Below are 15,103 nucleotides of genomic sequence, written 5' to 3'. Positions count from 1 at the left end.
ACACACACACACACACACACACACACACACACACACACACACACACACGTATGCACTGCGTGTCTGGAAGCCAGAGACCAGCTTAGGGTATTGCCCTCCTCTATTGTTTTGAAACAGGGTTTCTCACTGAATCTGAATTTCATGCATTAGGTTAGTTTGGCAGGATCCTCCTATCTTCATACTCAGACCCCCAAACACTAAGGTTGTAGGCTCATACCATCATGACTACTCTATGTGCTAGGGAGTTCATGCTTGCACAGCAGGCAATTTATCAACTGAGTTCTCTCTCTCCAACCTCTCATATCCATTTTTTTTTCATAATATATCCTGTCTAGTGTTATGTTCGGTACAAAGAATGCTGTTAAGAAATTCTTCCTTGACATATAGATTTTTAAAAATGCAAAACCATTAAAGAAAGGGAAGGATTAGTAAGGAAATATGCAAGATCACAGAAGTGAAAGCAATCAAATTAGTGGAAAGTTTACAGTTGTGAGATCACACAATGGTGATTATTTCTGCAGTATTCACAGAGCAAACTGTAATACTATTATTTGTTTTCTCCTTTAAAAGTTAATGTGCTTAAAACCAACCAATCAGCAAACAATATAGTAACTTGATGATAATAAATCTGATGCAAAAATTTATCTTCCTCTTCCCCTCAACTCTAACCACCTTGAGAATAACTGTAATGCTTTCTTATAGAAGCCATCCAATCATTATCTTTGCTACCTTGAGTCTCTATATTTGACAATACCTTCAATTCTAATAGCACCTTTGTAGGCGTAAGGTTATTGTGTAATACAAAAGCTGATTGCTGTATCCCCCATATCTACTTGCAAGCCTTGTTCTGAGAATCTCCTGTCTTAATGTTATATTTAACTCTGCTCCCCAAAGGTACCCTGAGATGTCAATGAAACAGATTACAGCCAACTGCTGAGGAAGGGAGAAAATAGAGCTGGACATCCTGCTGGAGGAGTTAGAAGAGGAAGTAGGGGACTGAGTCACAGGCAGAGGTCTCAGGAGACACCAGGAGAGAGAGATTAGCAGGGAAGCTACAAAGTACAGGAATCCTGGAGTGTACACTGGGAGAAAACCAGATTAGCATAGAGGGTTAAGATTAGAGCAATAACTGCTCAGTTCTTCTGTGAAACTTATTATAAACAGATATAAGGAGTCTCAATTATTTAGAAGATGGCCAGGTTAAGAGTGAGATCTCCACACAGCTCACTTTAATTCTGTATGAGTTGAAGTCTAGCAGTAAGACAAAAAAATATAGTGATATTGGAAGAGATAAAAATTCAATGAATAATTCACCCCACCTAATGTGGTGGGCTGTAAGTCATATCAGACCTTGTTTGGTTACTCCCACAAGTCTAAGGGAATTGATTTTATTTGCTCAGGTGATAGAAGGAGATGAAAGTCATACCCAAGCATTACTGATACATTGTGGTAATTTTAGAAGTATATGCTAATGTGTATAATTTGCCCTATATTTAACACAGTGATACTATCTAATCCTCTATCATAATCAATAAAGACACAGATAAGTGTTAAAATTTTTTAATAGCCTTATATCACCTGGAACAGGGCAAATATTAACCTTTTGAACTACCTTTACTTCTCAGCCCCATCCCAGGCTACTCCCCATCCATAGTTCTTTATCTGGACAATTACTTTCCATGCCATTATTGCAGTCCTCCGAGCCCGCGTGGTTCTTTTTATACCCCATGGCAACTCTGCTTTCTCCTTTCTTCTCCATCTCTCTCCTCCTCCTTCCCGTGATCCTCTTGCATGCCCAAAAGCCACACCTAGGCAATACATCCTCATCCACCTTGCCCAGCTCTGTCAATATTTTATTGGTCAAACAGAGAGGCAAAGTTTACAACATTATTTAGAATACATGAGTGTCTACTTGTAAAAAAAAAAAAAAAGAAGAAGAAAAAAGAAAAGAAAAGAAAAGAAAAGAAAGGCCAGATTGGGGAGGGAAAGGGGGGGGGGGGGGGGGGGGGGAGGAAGCAATTAACATTAGAATAGATAGTACTAGACCAACCCCCAACACTACATGGCTTGGACTGAGCCCAGAGTGTTCTATCTATCTCTAAGTTGGGCCTGGAAGCTTCTAACCTCCATACAGTCTAATCTTCTGCAAACCTGGACCTTGAAGGCTTCAGATTCCAGCCTCTATCTGCTAACCTAGGCCTAGAATGTTTTCCGTCTCCAAGAATTACTGCTAAATAATTTCCCTTTCCAGTTCTTTTTGAACCGTGGCTGGCTGGTTCAGCTCAGCAGTTCTGGCTCAAACTCACCTCCAAACTGACTCAACTTGGTTTCTCTCAGTTTCTAACTGAATTGCTCTGCTTGGAAAAAAAAATCCATGAACTGAACTGAACTGCATTGACTGCATGAACTCAAGTTCACTGAATGTCCTGCACCAAACTCAAGTGAACTGTACTGTACTGACTGCATGACTGTATTCCTGTACTGTAGTCTCTTCCTCTGTACTGTACTGTCTAACTCTCTCTCTTTCTCTGTGATGCTCTTATGTAGCCTCTCTCTCTCTCTCTCTCTCTCTCTCTCTCTCTCTCATGAGAGTTGGGCACATTCTTCGGTCTTTGATTCATTCTGTCAGTACATCTCTGATTCATCTCTTGGCCTGCCCCTCCCTCAATTAGATGTCATTGTTTGGGATTAAAGATGTGTACTAAATGTGTATCTGTATTACAGCCAGAAGAATCAAAGGTGTGACATGTCTATATTCCAGCCAGATCACACTTAGGTCTTTGGATGTGATTCCTTGCCAGAATAGCCACGTTACTAGATTAAAATTCCTTTATACACAAGTTTTGTGCCACCATTGCCCTAGCATATTTTGATGGCTGGACAGCTTGGTAGGTTAAAGGGTTTGCGCCTAGGTTGATATTTATGTTTCTGTTTTGGTCTCCTGCAGAATACCTTTTGGTACCAAAGGCAGTGGAACGTAGGGGTGAAGGTTCTATGTAGGCACTAAGTCAAGCTCTCCATATTTGATGATTTGTGTGGGTGTTGTCTTCTGCAATGAGGCCTTACTATCTGATTTTAGAGAGCAACCCATTGTCAACAGTCTGGATTGCTTGGCTATTTCCATGGGATTCCTTTGACCAACAATGCAATTTGGTGTAACCCTGTCCGAGTACTGGAATGTTTGGTGACTCCTTCTCCCCCGTTATTTGCAGACTACATCATGATCACCTTCATAGATGTTAGGAAGTGTCCACTGTATTAGATTTCCATGCCACCCTGCAATGCCTGTCCATTCTAATTGTCTCTCCCTCCATTCCCTCCCTCAGCTACCCCCAGCCCATCTGATCCTCCCCACTATAGCCCCCCATTTACAGTCCACCCATAAAATCTCTATTATATTCTATTTTCGCCTCCCAAAGAGATCCATGTGCCCTCTCTATATCCTTGCTCTATACCTAACCTCTCTGAGTCTGCACAGTGTAGTTTGTCTATCACTTACTTAATGGCTAATGAGTATATGTAAGTGAATACATACCATATTTATCTTTTGGGGTCTGGATAGGAGAGGAGAGTAATAAGAACACATTACATAGCTGTATGGAGTTTTTAATTTAATAAATGAAATTAATAAAAATAACTAAAGAGTTCTCTACATCTAAAATAAAATTGAAAATATGTAAAATTTGTTTCAGAAACAAAGAAATATGACATGTTTATTATCTTGATAAAAAGCATTTGATAAAATCTTAAACCTATTTTTTTTTTATTTTTATTTTTTTTTTAATTTTTATTTTATTTTTCTTTTTAGTTACATTTTGTTAACTCTGTGTCCCAGCTGTATCCCGCTCCCTCATTCCCTCCCCAACCCCACACTCCCTCCCTGGTCTCCTCCCTGCCCCTTTCCAAGTCCCCTGATAGGGGAGGACCTCCTCCCCTTTCATCTGACCCTGTTTTATCAGGTATCTTCAGGGCTGGCTGCGAAGTCCTCCTCTGTGGCCTAACAGACTGCTCCTCCCCTGGGGTGGGGGTCAAACAGCCTGCCCTTGAGATCCTATTAGAAATAGTCCGTGTTCCCCTTACTTTGGAAAACTACTTGGTTACTGAGCTACCACAGGCCACATCCGAGCAGAAGTTCTAGGTTATATCCATAGATGGTCCTTGGTTGAGTGTCAGTCTCAGAAAAGACCCTGTGCCCAGATATATTTGGTCCTTGTGGAGCTCCTATCCTTTCCATATCATACTAACTTCCCTTCTTTCATATGATTCCCTGCACTCTGCCGAGGGTTTGGTTATGAGTCTTAGTGTCTGCTTTGAAACACTGCTAGGTAGAGTCTTTCAGATGCCTTTTGTGATAGACTCCTGTCATAAGTTCAATGCACATCCCATTTGTCTTTCTAAATGAGGATTAATCACCTTCGCCTGTGTCCACTTTCTTGATTATCTTCTTTAGGTGTGTAGATTTCATTATGTTTATCATGTCTTGTAGGTCTATATAAGCGAGTATATACCAAGTTTGTCTTTCTCCTTCTGGGATACTTCACTCAGAATGATCTTTTCTAGATCCCACCACTTGCCTGCAAATTTCATGATTTCTTCCTTTTTGATTGCTGAGTAGTATTCCATTGTGTAAAAATACCACAGTTTCTGTATCCATTCCTCCGTTGATGGACATCTGGGTTGTTTCCAAGTTCTGGCTATTACAAATAAAGCTGCTATGAACATGGTTGAACAAATGTCCTTGTTGTGTACTTGAGCAAATTTTGGGTATATACCTAGGAGTGGTATAGCTGGGTCTTGAGGTAGCACTACTCCTAGTTGTCTGAGAAAGCGCCAGATTGACTTCCAGAGTGGTTGAACCAGTTTACATTCCCACCAGCAATGGAGGAGGGTTCCCTTTTCTCCACAACCTCTCCAGCATGTGCTATCACTTGAGTTTTTCATCTTGGCCATTCTGATGGGTGTAAGGTGATATCTCAGGGTCGTTTTGATTTGCATTTCCCTAATGGCTAATGAGGTTGAGCATTTCTTTAAGTGTTTCTCTGCCATTCGACGTTCCTCTTTCGAGAATTCTCTGTTTAGCTCTGTTCCCCATTTTTTAAGTAGATTACTTGGTTTGTTGCTTTTCTGCTTCTTTAGTTCTTTATATATACTTGATATTAGCCCTCTGTCAGATAAAGGGTTGGTGAAGATTCTTTCCCAATCTGTAGGCTGTCTATTTGTTTTGATGACAGTGTCTTTTGCTTTACAGAAGCTTTTCAGTTTCATGAGGTCCCATTTATTGATTGTTGCTCTTAGAGCCTGTGCTGTTGGTGTTCTGTTCAGGAAGTTGTCTCCTGTGCCAATGAATTCTAGGCTGTTTCCCACTTTTTTTTCCAGCTGATTTAGAGTATCTGGTTTTATGTTGAGGTCCTTGATCCACTTGGACTTTAGTTTTGTGCAGGGTGATAGATATGGATCTATTTTCATTTTTCTGCATGTAGACATCCAGTTGGTCCAGCACCATTTGTTGAAGATGCTGTCTTTTTTCCATTGAATGGATTTGGCTTCTTTGTCAAATATTGAGAATTCATAGGTGTGTGGGTTTATTTCTGGGTCTTCTATGCGATTCCATTGATCCTCCTTTCTGTTTCTATGCCAATACCATGCAGTTTTTATTACTGTTGCCCTGTAGTACAGCTTGAGATCGGGAATGGAGATACCTCCAGATGATCTGTTGTTGTACAGGATCGTTTTGGAGATTCTGGGTTTTTTGTTTCTCCATATGAAGCTGAGAATCTTTTTTTCAAGGTCTGTAAAGAATTGAGTTGGTATTTTGATGGGAATTGCATTGAATCTGTAGATTGCTTTTGGCAGGATGGCCATTTTCACAATGTTAATCCTACCAATCCATGAGCACGGGAGATCTTTCCATCTTCTGAGATCTTCTTCAATTTCTTTCTTCAAAGACTTGAAGTTTTTCTCAAATAGGTCTTTCACTTGCTTGGTTAGAGTCACACCAAGGTACTTTATGTTGTTAGTGGCTATTGTGAAGGGTGTTGTTTCCCTAATTTCTTTCTCAGCCTTTTTGTCTTTGGTATACAAGAGGGCCTCTGATTTTTTTGAGTTGATTTTGTATCCTGCCACTTTGCTGAAGGTGTTTATCAGCTGAAGAAGTTCTCTGGTTGAATCTTTGGGGTCGCTCATGTATACTATCATATCATCTGCAAATAGTGACACTTTGACCTCTTCCTTTCCGATTTGTATCCCCTTGATCTCCTTTAGTTGTCTTATTGCTCTGGCTAGGACTTCAAGTACAATGTTAAAGAGATATGGAGAGAGTGGGCAGCCTTGTCTTGTCCCTGATTTCAGTGGGATTGATTTAAGTTTCTCTCCATTGAGTTTGATGTTGGCTATAGGCTTGCTGTATATTGCCTTTACTATCTTTAGGTATGTGCCTTGTATCCCTGATCTCTCCAAGACTTTAAACATAAATGGGTGCTGGACTTTGTCAAATGCTTTTTCAGCATCTAAGGAGATGATCATGTGGTTTTTCTCCTTCATTTTGTTTATGTGGTGGATTACATTGATGGATTTCCGTATGTTGAACCACCCTTGCATTCCTGGGATGAAGCCTACTTGGTCATGGTGGATGATATCTTTGATGTGTTCTTGGATTCGGTTTGCAAGTATTTTATTGAGTATTTTTGCATCAATGTTCATAAGAGAGATAGGTCTGAAGTTCTCTTTTTTTGTTGGATCTTTGTGTGGTTTAGGTATCAAAGTGACTGTGGCTTCATAGAATGAGTTTGGTAGTGTTCCTTCTGTTTCTATTTTATGGAATAGTTTGTGGAGAATTGGTGTTAGTACTTCTTTGAAGGTCTTGTAGAATTCTGCGCTGAAGCCATCTGGTCCAGGGCTTTTTTTGGAGGGGAGACTGTTAATGACTGCTTCTATTTCCTTGGGAGATATAGGACTATTCAGTCTTTCTACCTGATCTTGACTTAATTTTGGTAGATGGAATCTGTCAAGAAAGTTATCCATTTCATTTAGATTTTCAAATTTTGTGCCATATAGGCTTTTGTAGTATGACCTAATAATCGTTTGGATTTCCTCAGTGTCTGTAGTTATGTCCCCATTTTCCTTTCTGATTTTGCTGATTTGTATGGTTTCTCTCTGCTTTTTAGTTAGTTTGGCTAAGGGTTTGTCTATCTTGTTGATTTTCTCAAAGAACCAGCTTTTTGTTTCATTGATTCTTTGGATAATTTTATTTGTTTCTAATTGATTGATTTCTGCCCTTACTTTGATTATTTCCAGCCATCTGCTCCTCTTGGGTGTATCTGCTTCTTTTTTTTCTAGGTTTTTCAGTTGGGCCATTAAGTTGTTTGTATGTGATGTTACAGATTTCTTCTTGTAGGCACTTAGTGCTATAAATTTTCCTCTGAGCACTGCTTTCAATGTGTCCCATAAATTTGGGTATGTTGTGCCTTCATTTTCATTGAATTCTAGAAAGTCTTTAATTTCTTTCTTTATTTCTTCCTTGACCCAGCTGTCATTGAGTAGTAAGTTGTTCAGTTTCCATGTGCGTGTCGGCTTTTTGTTGTTTCTGTTGTTGTTGATGTCCAGCTTTAGTCCATGGTGGTCAGATAGTATACAAGGGATTATTTCAATCCTTTTGTATCTGTTGAGGCTTGCTTTGTGACCAACTATATGGTCTATTTTGGAGAAGGTTCCATGTGGTGCTGAAAAGAAGGTGTACTCTTTTGAGTTTGGGTGCAAAGATCTGTAGACATCTATTAGGTCCATTTGATTTAGGGATTCTGTGAGTGCTTTCATTTCCCTATTTGGTGTCTGTCTGGTTGATCTGTCCCTCGATGAGAGTGGGGTGTTGAAGTCTCCCACTATTAAGGTATTAGGATCAATGTATGATTTAAGCTTTAATATTGTTTCATTTACGAATGTAGGTGCTCTTGTATTTGGGGCATAGATATTCAAAATTGTGATGTCCTCTTGTTGGATTTTTCCTTTGATGAGAATATAGTGGCCCTCCTTATCTTTTTTGATTAACTTGGGTTGAAAGTCTATTTTATTAGATATTAGGATGGCTACTCCAGCTTGTTTTCTGGAACCATTTGCTTGAAAAACATTTTTCCAGCCCTTTACTCTGAGGTAGTGTTTATCTTTGTTGCATAGGTGTGTTTCTTGGATGCAACAGAATGTTGGGTCCTGTTTCCGTAACCATTCTGTTAGCCTGTGTCTTTTTATTGGTGAGTTGAATCCATTAATATTGATAGATAATATTGACCAATGCATGTTAGTTCCTTGTGTAATGGAGTCGATGATCTTACCTTGTTTCATTGCTTGTTTTCTTTTCATTTTTGTTGGGACATTATCTGTATGCCCTGTTTTCTTGGGTGAATTCGTTTTCGTTGGATTGGAGTTTTCCTTCTAGTATCTTCTGTAGGGTTGGTTTGCTGTATAGATATTGCGTAAATTTAGTTTTGTCATGGAATATTTTGTTTTCTCCATCTATGTTGATTGAAAGCTTTGCAGGGTATAGTAGTCTGGGTTGACATTTGTGATCTCTTAGAGTCTCCATGATGCTTGCCCAGGCCCTTCTGGCTTTCATAGTTTCTGATGAGAAGTCTGGTGTGATTCTGATAGGTCTACCTTCATATGTTACTTGGCCTTTTTCCCTTGCTGCTTTTAATATCTTTTCTTTGTTCTGTAGATTTAGTGTTTTGACTATGATGTGACGTGATGTGTTTCTTTTCTGGTCTAGTCTATTTGGTGTTCTGTAGGCCTCTTGTATATTTATGGACATCTCTTTCTTTAAGTTGGGAAAATTTTCTTCTATGATTTTTTTTGAAAATATTTTCTGGACCTTGGAGCCTGGAGTCTTCTTTTTCATCAATTCCTATTATTCTTAGATTTTGTCTTTTCATAGCATCCTTGATTTCTTGGATATTTTGTGATTGGAACTTTTCTGATTTTACTTTTTCTTTGAGAGAAGTATCAATTTCTGCAAGTGTGTCTTCAGCTCCAGAGATTCTCTCTTCCATCTCTTGTATTCTGTTGGTGATGCTTACTTTTGTGGTTCCTGATCTTTTCTCCAAGTTCTCCAGCTCAAGAGTTTTCTCACTTTGTGTTTTCTTTATTGATTCTAATTCTGTTTTCATGCCTTGCACCATTTCTTTTATGTGTTTGAATTTGGATTCCTGTCTCTCTACGATGGACTCTATTTCTTTGTTCATTTCCTTTTTGTATGCCACTAATTTCTTCTCTACTTGTGCCTCTATTTGTTTGGCTATGTTTGCCTGTGTTTCTTTAAGGGTTTTGTCTATTTCTTCTTTCTTTACCTCCAATTGACTGGCCATCTCTTTGAAAGATTTGTTCATTTCCTCCTTATGAGCCTCAAATAATTGAGCAAGCATGGCTTTAAGGTCATTTTCCTGTGCTTCTGATGAATTGGAATATCCATCGATTTTGGGGTTTGCTGGTGAAGTCATGATGTCCTGATTTATGTTGGAAATGTTCTTTCGCCTACCCCTGGCCATTGGCTTATCTGAGACCTTCCCTGTTTGTTTTTGGATTCAGCCGATCAGACTGGTACTGTCTCTCTCTCGAGTCTGGAGAATTCTTCAGGAAGTTGAGAGAGGTCCCGTGTCCTTAGCGTATGCTGAGGACTAGCTGTACCTGTGGGAGGAAAGTACGCAGGCGCAAACAGAGGCAAATGCAAGCGTGCGTGCGTGTGTGTGTATATGTGTGTGTGTGTGTGTAAGTGGGTGTGGGCGTGTGTCTCGAGGGACAGAGTGATGGCTAATGTTGAACCCTTGAGTGTGTGGGAGGGGCTCTGCAATGTATATGTCGCAGGCGCTAGTGATGATCGCAGCGCAATTTCTGGCATTAACTGCCTTAACCCTCAATTAGACCCACCGAGCAGGAACTTCAATGTTCCAAGTGCCCCTCTGTTTCCCAAAGTGGGTATATGGGTGGGAGGGGGTTCGATGCCTGGCTTCTGTTTTAGAAGAAGCCAGGATCAGTGGAGCTGCAGATTCTCAAGGGTGCACTCACTTACAGGCAGGACACTTGGCAGAAATCGGCGTATCTGGGCTGTCTGCTCTCTGGTTTGGCCCTGCTTCTTTGATGTGCTCCGCCAGTTCCGTGCTGCTGTCACTGCCAGGTAATGAGGTCTTGCTGCAGCTGGAGATTTCAGGGTGGTCACGTCAGTGGGAATCGGGGTAACCAGCCTTTCTGTTCTCTGGTTTGGCCCTGGTTAGTCTTAAACTGGAGGGCTGATGTGCCCCGCCAGCTCAGTGCTGCTCCGCCGCCAGGTTAGAAAGTCCCGCTGTAACTGGAGACTGGGTTGCTAGTCCAGATGCTTTCTGGGAAGTCCTGGGGTCTCTTTACTGTGCTCTCCAGGCTTCGGAGGCCCAGCGCCTGGTGTGTCTAGCTTGTATGGCGTTTCTGTCTGGTTTTGGTGAGTATATAGCGTATTCTCTGTCACTGTGGTATTGGGCGGGCCGTACCGTCAGTGATCGCGATCCTGCGGAGTTAGTATGGCGTCTAGCAGACTCGGGCCCTGGGAGGATGGTGCAGCTGCCGCGCGTGAATCTGGGGCTCCGAGACACAGTACTGCTGGCCTTTGCCGATAAAGGACTTGGGGCTCAGCCTCAGTGGCTGCAGGCCCCAGGCAGTTAGGTCTGCTCTGAGAAAGGCGAGTCCGCTGTGCTGAGGAGGAGGGAGGTCTGGGGGAGGGGAGTGCCGAGAGATCAAAGGATCGTTTCTCACCTTCCCCAAACAAGTCCCTGGGTGACCCGAGACCAAGGTTTTCACCTCCGGCGATGTTCCCTGTTGTTTAGAAAGTCTCTCCGTTGTTTCCCTGGCTTCAGAAGTTCTTCCACTCATCAACTCAGAACTTTTTCTCTTCCACAGCTTGGAAACTGTGTGTGCTAGTCGCCATCTTGGCTCCGCCCCCCTCTTAAACCTATTTTTAACAAGTACTTGGTTAAGCTGGGAGAAAAGTAGTTACTCAAAGTTTAGAGAAGAACTTTTCTTATGTTTTCATCTTATAAACAGGAAAGGTAAGAAAAACTTTTTTGCCACTTTTCTATATAAATCAATGGAAAAACATAAACCAGTAGTTAAAAGAGAGCATGTGCATGTTAAAAGTAGAGCAGGTCTACTTTCTTAGCAGCCTGGCTATGAGTGTTTCTAAACCGCTGCTTCAGAAAACTCTCAGCCATCATGCTGTAACTGGGTATTGTTTTTATTGTTGATGTTGACATGGAATTACAATGTCCCTTCCCTTTTCTCTCTCTAAGCCTTCCCATATTTCCCCACGCTCTCTTTCAAACTCAAGTCCTCTTTTTTCACTATTTGCTATTGCATGCATATAAGTATATTTATACACAAATATATCCTTAACTATAACATGTTCAATTTGGAAAAAAAAAAGATAATTTGCTGGGGATATAGCTCTGTGGTACAGTGCTTACTTAGCATGTATGCAACCAAGCTTTCTGGCTACTTTCTTGGGTTCTTATATCTAAAACTCTTCTCCTCCCCAATCCCTACCAACCTCAAAACGCTACGTAGACAAGAAAGGAGGTTAGAGGGAAAGGAGGCATAGACCTCTTTAGATTACATCCTGCTGATTAGGGGTGCTGAGTTCCTTGGGACAAGTCTCCTCTTCATAGTGGAAATATCTCTAGCAAGCCATCAGCAATCTAAGAACGATCTATCCAGCAATCCAGCAATGGCAAAAGCAGCAGCAGAAGCCAGCAGCAGCTGAGGCAGCAGCAGGGGGAGCAGCAGTCACTACAATCCCTCTGGGGCTTTCACATTTATAACGTCTCAAGAGTCCCCAGAATTCCAAAGTAAAATCTCTTCAGCTGGTAAAAATCATGCCCTTCTTAGAGCGGGAGAAAAATCGTAGTCAGGGGCTGTGGACAATCTAAAGCAGCCCCACACTTGGTATTAAAACAGAAACATATTCACAAAACATAACTGGATTTTAAAGAAACCAGAATCTCTTTACACATATACAAGGTATTAAGTTATAAACTAAGCATTGATATACATATCAATGCCCACATTGATATATATATATATCAATATATACTATATATATATACTATATATATACTATATATATATATCAATATATATACTGATATACATAATACATATATCAGTACTTCAATGTATTTATAATATGTGTGTGTGTGTGTGTGTGTAGTAGAAGTGGTAGTAAATGGAGTGGTAGTAAATGGAAAAGAGACTTCTAAACAACACAGAGATAACCACTTTGGAAAGCCATGACTACCTATGGGAATATAGGATAGCATTCAAATTGAAGGAGGGAATAACTTACAATAGCCATCCCTTTGCCCTCACCTCTTACTCTGACAAGACAGAAAGTCATATAGTTCAACCTCACTGGTGATGACACAGCTACCACTCACTCTATGGTCAAGAAATTTGTTGAGATGTCACATAGTTTGTGGTAACACACCAGGTTCAGTGCAAAATAAAACTTTCTTTTTTGTTGTTTTTTTGTCTTGTTTTGTTTTTAAAATTCATTTTTCTTAAATACAGTTTTTTTTCACTTTGTATCCCAGCTGTTGCCCCCTCCCTCATCCCTTCCATATTCCACCCTCTCTCCCTCATCTCCTCCCATATCCCTCTCCAAGTCCACTGATAGGGAAGTCTTCCTCCCCTTCCATCTGACCCTAGCCTATCGGGTCTCATCAGGAGTGGCTGCATTGTCTTCCTCTGTGGCCTGGTAAGGCTGCTCCCCCATTAGGGGGAGGTGATCAAAGTGCCAGCCACTGAGTTCATGTCAGAGACAGTCCCTGTTCATATTACTAGGGAACCCACTTGGACACTGAGTTGCCATGAGCTACATCTGTGCAGTGGTTCTTGATTATCTCCATTCATGGTCCTTGGTTGGAATATCAGTCTCAGAAAAGACACCTGTGCCCAGATTTTTTGGATCTCTTTGTGGAGATCCTATCTCCTTGCTCTCCTTGTGGAGGTCCTATCTCCTCCAGGTCATTCTATCTCCCCCTTCTTTCATAAGATTCCCTGCATCTTGCCCAAAGTTTGGATATGAGTCTCAGCATCTGCTTCTATGTCCTACTGAGTAGAGTCTTTCAGAGGCCTCTGCAGTAGGCTCCTATCCTGTTGCCTGTTTTCTCCCTCTTCCAGAGTCCTTCCTGTTTGCCTTTCTGAATGAGGATTGATCATCTTACCCAGGATCCTCCTTCTTGCTTAGCTTCTTTAGGTGTACAGATTTTAGTATGTTTATCCTACTTTATATGTCTCATATCCACTTAAAAGTGAGTATATACCATGTGTGTCTTTCTGCTTCTGAGATATCTCCCTCAGGATGATCTTTTCTAGTGTTCACCATTTGCCTGCAAATTTCATGATTTCCTTGTTTTTAATTGCTGAGTAGTTGGAAACTATACCCCTCACAATAGCCACTAATAACATAAAGTACCTTGGGGTGACTTTAACCAAGCAAGTAAAAGACCTGTTTGAAAAAAAACCTTCAAGTCTCTGAAGAAAGAAATTGAAGAAGATCTCAGAAGATGGAAAGATCTCCCATGCTCATGGATCCTTAGGATTAACACAGTGAAAATGGACATCCTGCCAAAAGCAATCTACAATTCAATGCAATTACCATCAAAATACCAACACAATTCTTTACAGTACTTGAAAGAACAATTCTCGAATTCATATGGAAAAACAAACAAACAGAAAAAAAGAGAACTGCCAAAATGATTCTGTACAATAACACATCATCTGGAGGTATCTCCACCATTGATCTCAAGCTGTACTACAGGGCCATAGTAATGAAAACTGCATGGTACTGGTATAGAAACAGAATGATGGATCAATGGAATTGAACAGAAGATCCAGAAATAAACCCACACACCTACAGATACTTGATTTTTTTACAAAGAAGCCAAGACCATACAATGGAAAAAGACAGCATCTTCAACAAATGGTGCTGGTCTAACTGGATGTCTACATGTAGAAAAAAATGCAAATAGATCCATATTTATCACCCTGCGCAAAACTAAAGTCCAGGTGGATCAAAAACCTCAACATAAAACCAGACACTTTTTCTGTTAGAAGAAAAAGTGGGGAAGAGCCTTGAACTCATTGGCACAGGGAACAACTTCCTGAACAGAAAAACCAAAAGAAAACTTTCAAGGAAGCCACTACTACTACTAAGAGAGGCTTAGTAGGGGTCTTAGCATTGTGGGCTCAAAACAGCTTACTGGATTCTTCACACCACTGGCTAGAAAGACAGCCATATAATGCATGATAGTGTAGAAGGAATCTCTTATGTATTGTATAGATGCAAGACAGGTCCATTAAAAAATATGGCTGAGGCAGGAAATAAGTGGAACTTCTGGCATTCAGAATGTATTCTGGGAGAGATTCAGTCAGCAAGGTGTGAGGAAGATGGACACACAGTGCCTGACCTCAGGTAGCTAGCCACTTGGCAGAATACAAATTAGTATAAAGGTTCATTTTAAGTTTTCAGGTAGTCAGAGAAGAGCCTAAGTAGTTGGCCTAGGTAGGTATTTGTATAATATTTAATGAGGCTCATAAGTCATTATTCCTAGAGCATAGGGCAGGAGGAAAAACTTACATCATAGAGCAAGCAGAAATGTATCTGAATCAATTTAACACTGTCCACTGACAAAGCCTAACATTGTGTCATTGATAAATGTCTTAGTTTGCCTTTTGTTGTTGGGATAGAGCATTCTGAAGAAAAGCAACTTGGTGAGGAAAGAGTTTATTTCATCTTATAGTCCACCCTTGAGGAAATGTAGGGCAGGAACCCAAGACAGGAAGCTCTAGGCAAGAACCAATGTCTAGGACACAGAAGATCACTGTTTCTTGTTTGCTCTGCACGGCTGGCTCAGTCTTCTTTCTTATTCCACCCAGCATCACCTGCCTGGGGTGCTACAAAACCCAGTGGCCTGGGCCCTCTCACTCTTCCACATCAATCATTAATAAAAAAATTAAATTAAATTAAATTAAATTTAAAGGCCCTCAGATTTGCTTATAGAGACTCTGACAAAAGTATTTTCTCAAATGCAGT

The sequence above is a fragment of the Psammomys obesus genome, unplaced genomic scaffold (genome assembly GCF_907164565.1).
Source record: "Psammomys obesus unplaced genomic scaffold, mPsaObe1.curated_primary_1811, whole genome shotgun sequence".
Lineage (NCBI taxonomy): Eukaryota > Metazoa > Chordata > Mammalia > Rodentia > Muridae > Psammomys > Psammomys obesus.
The sequence above is the reverse complement of the archived record's forward strand: the minus strand, read 5'-3'. Positions refer to the sequence as shown.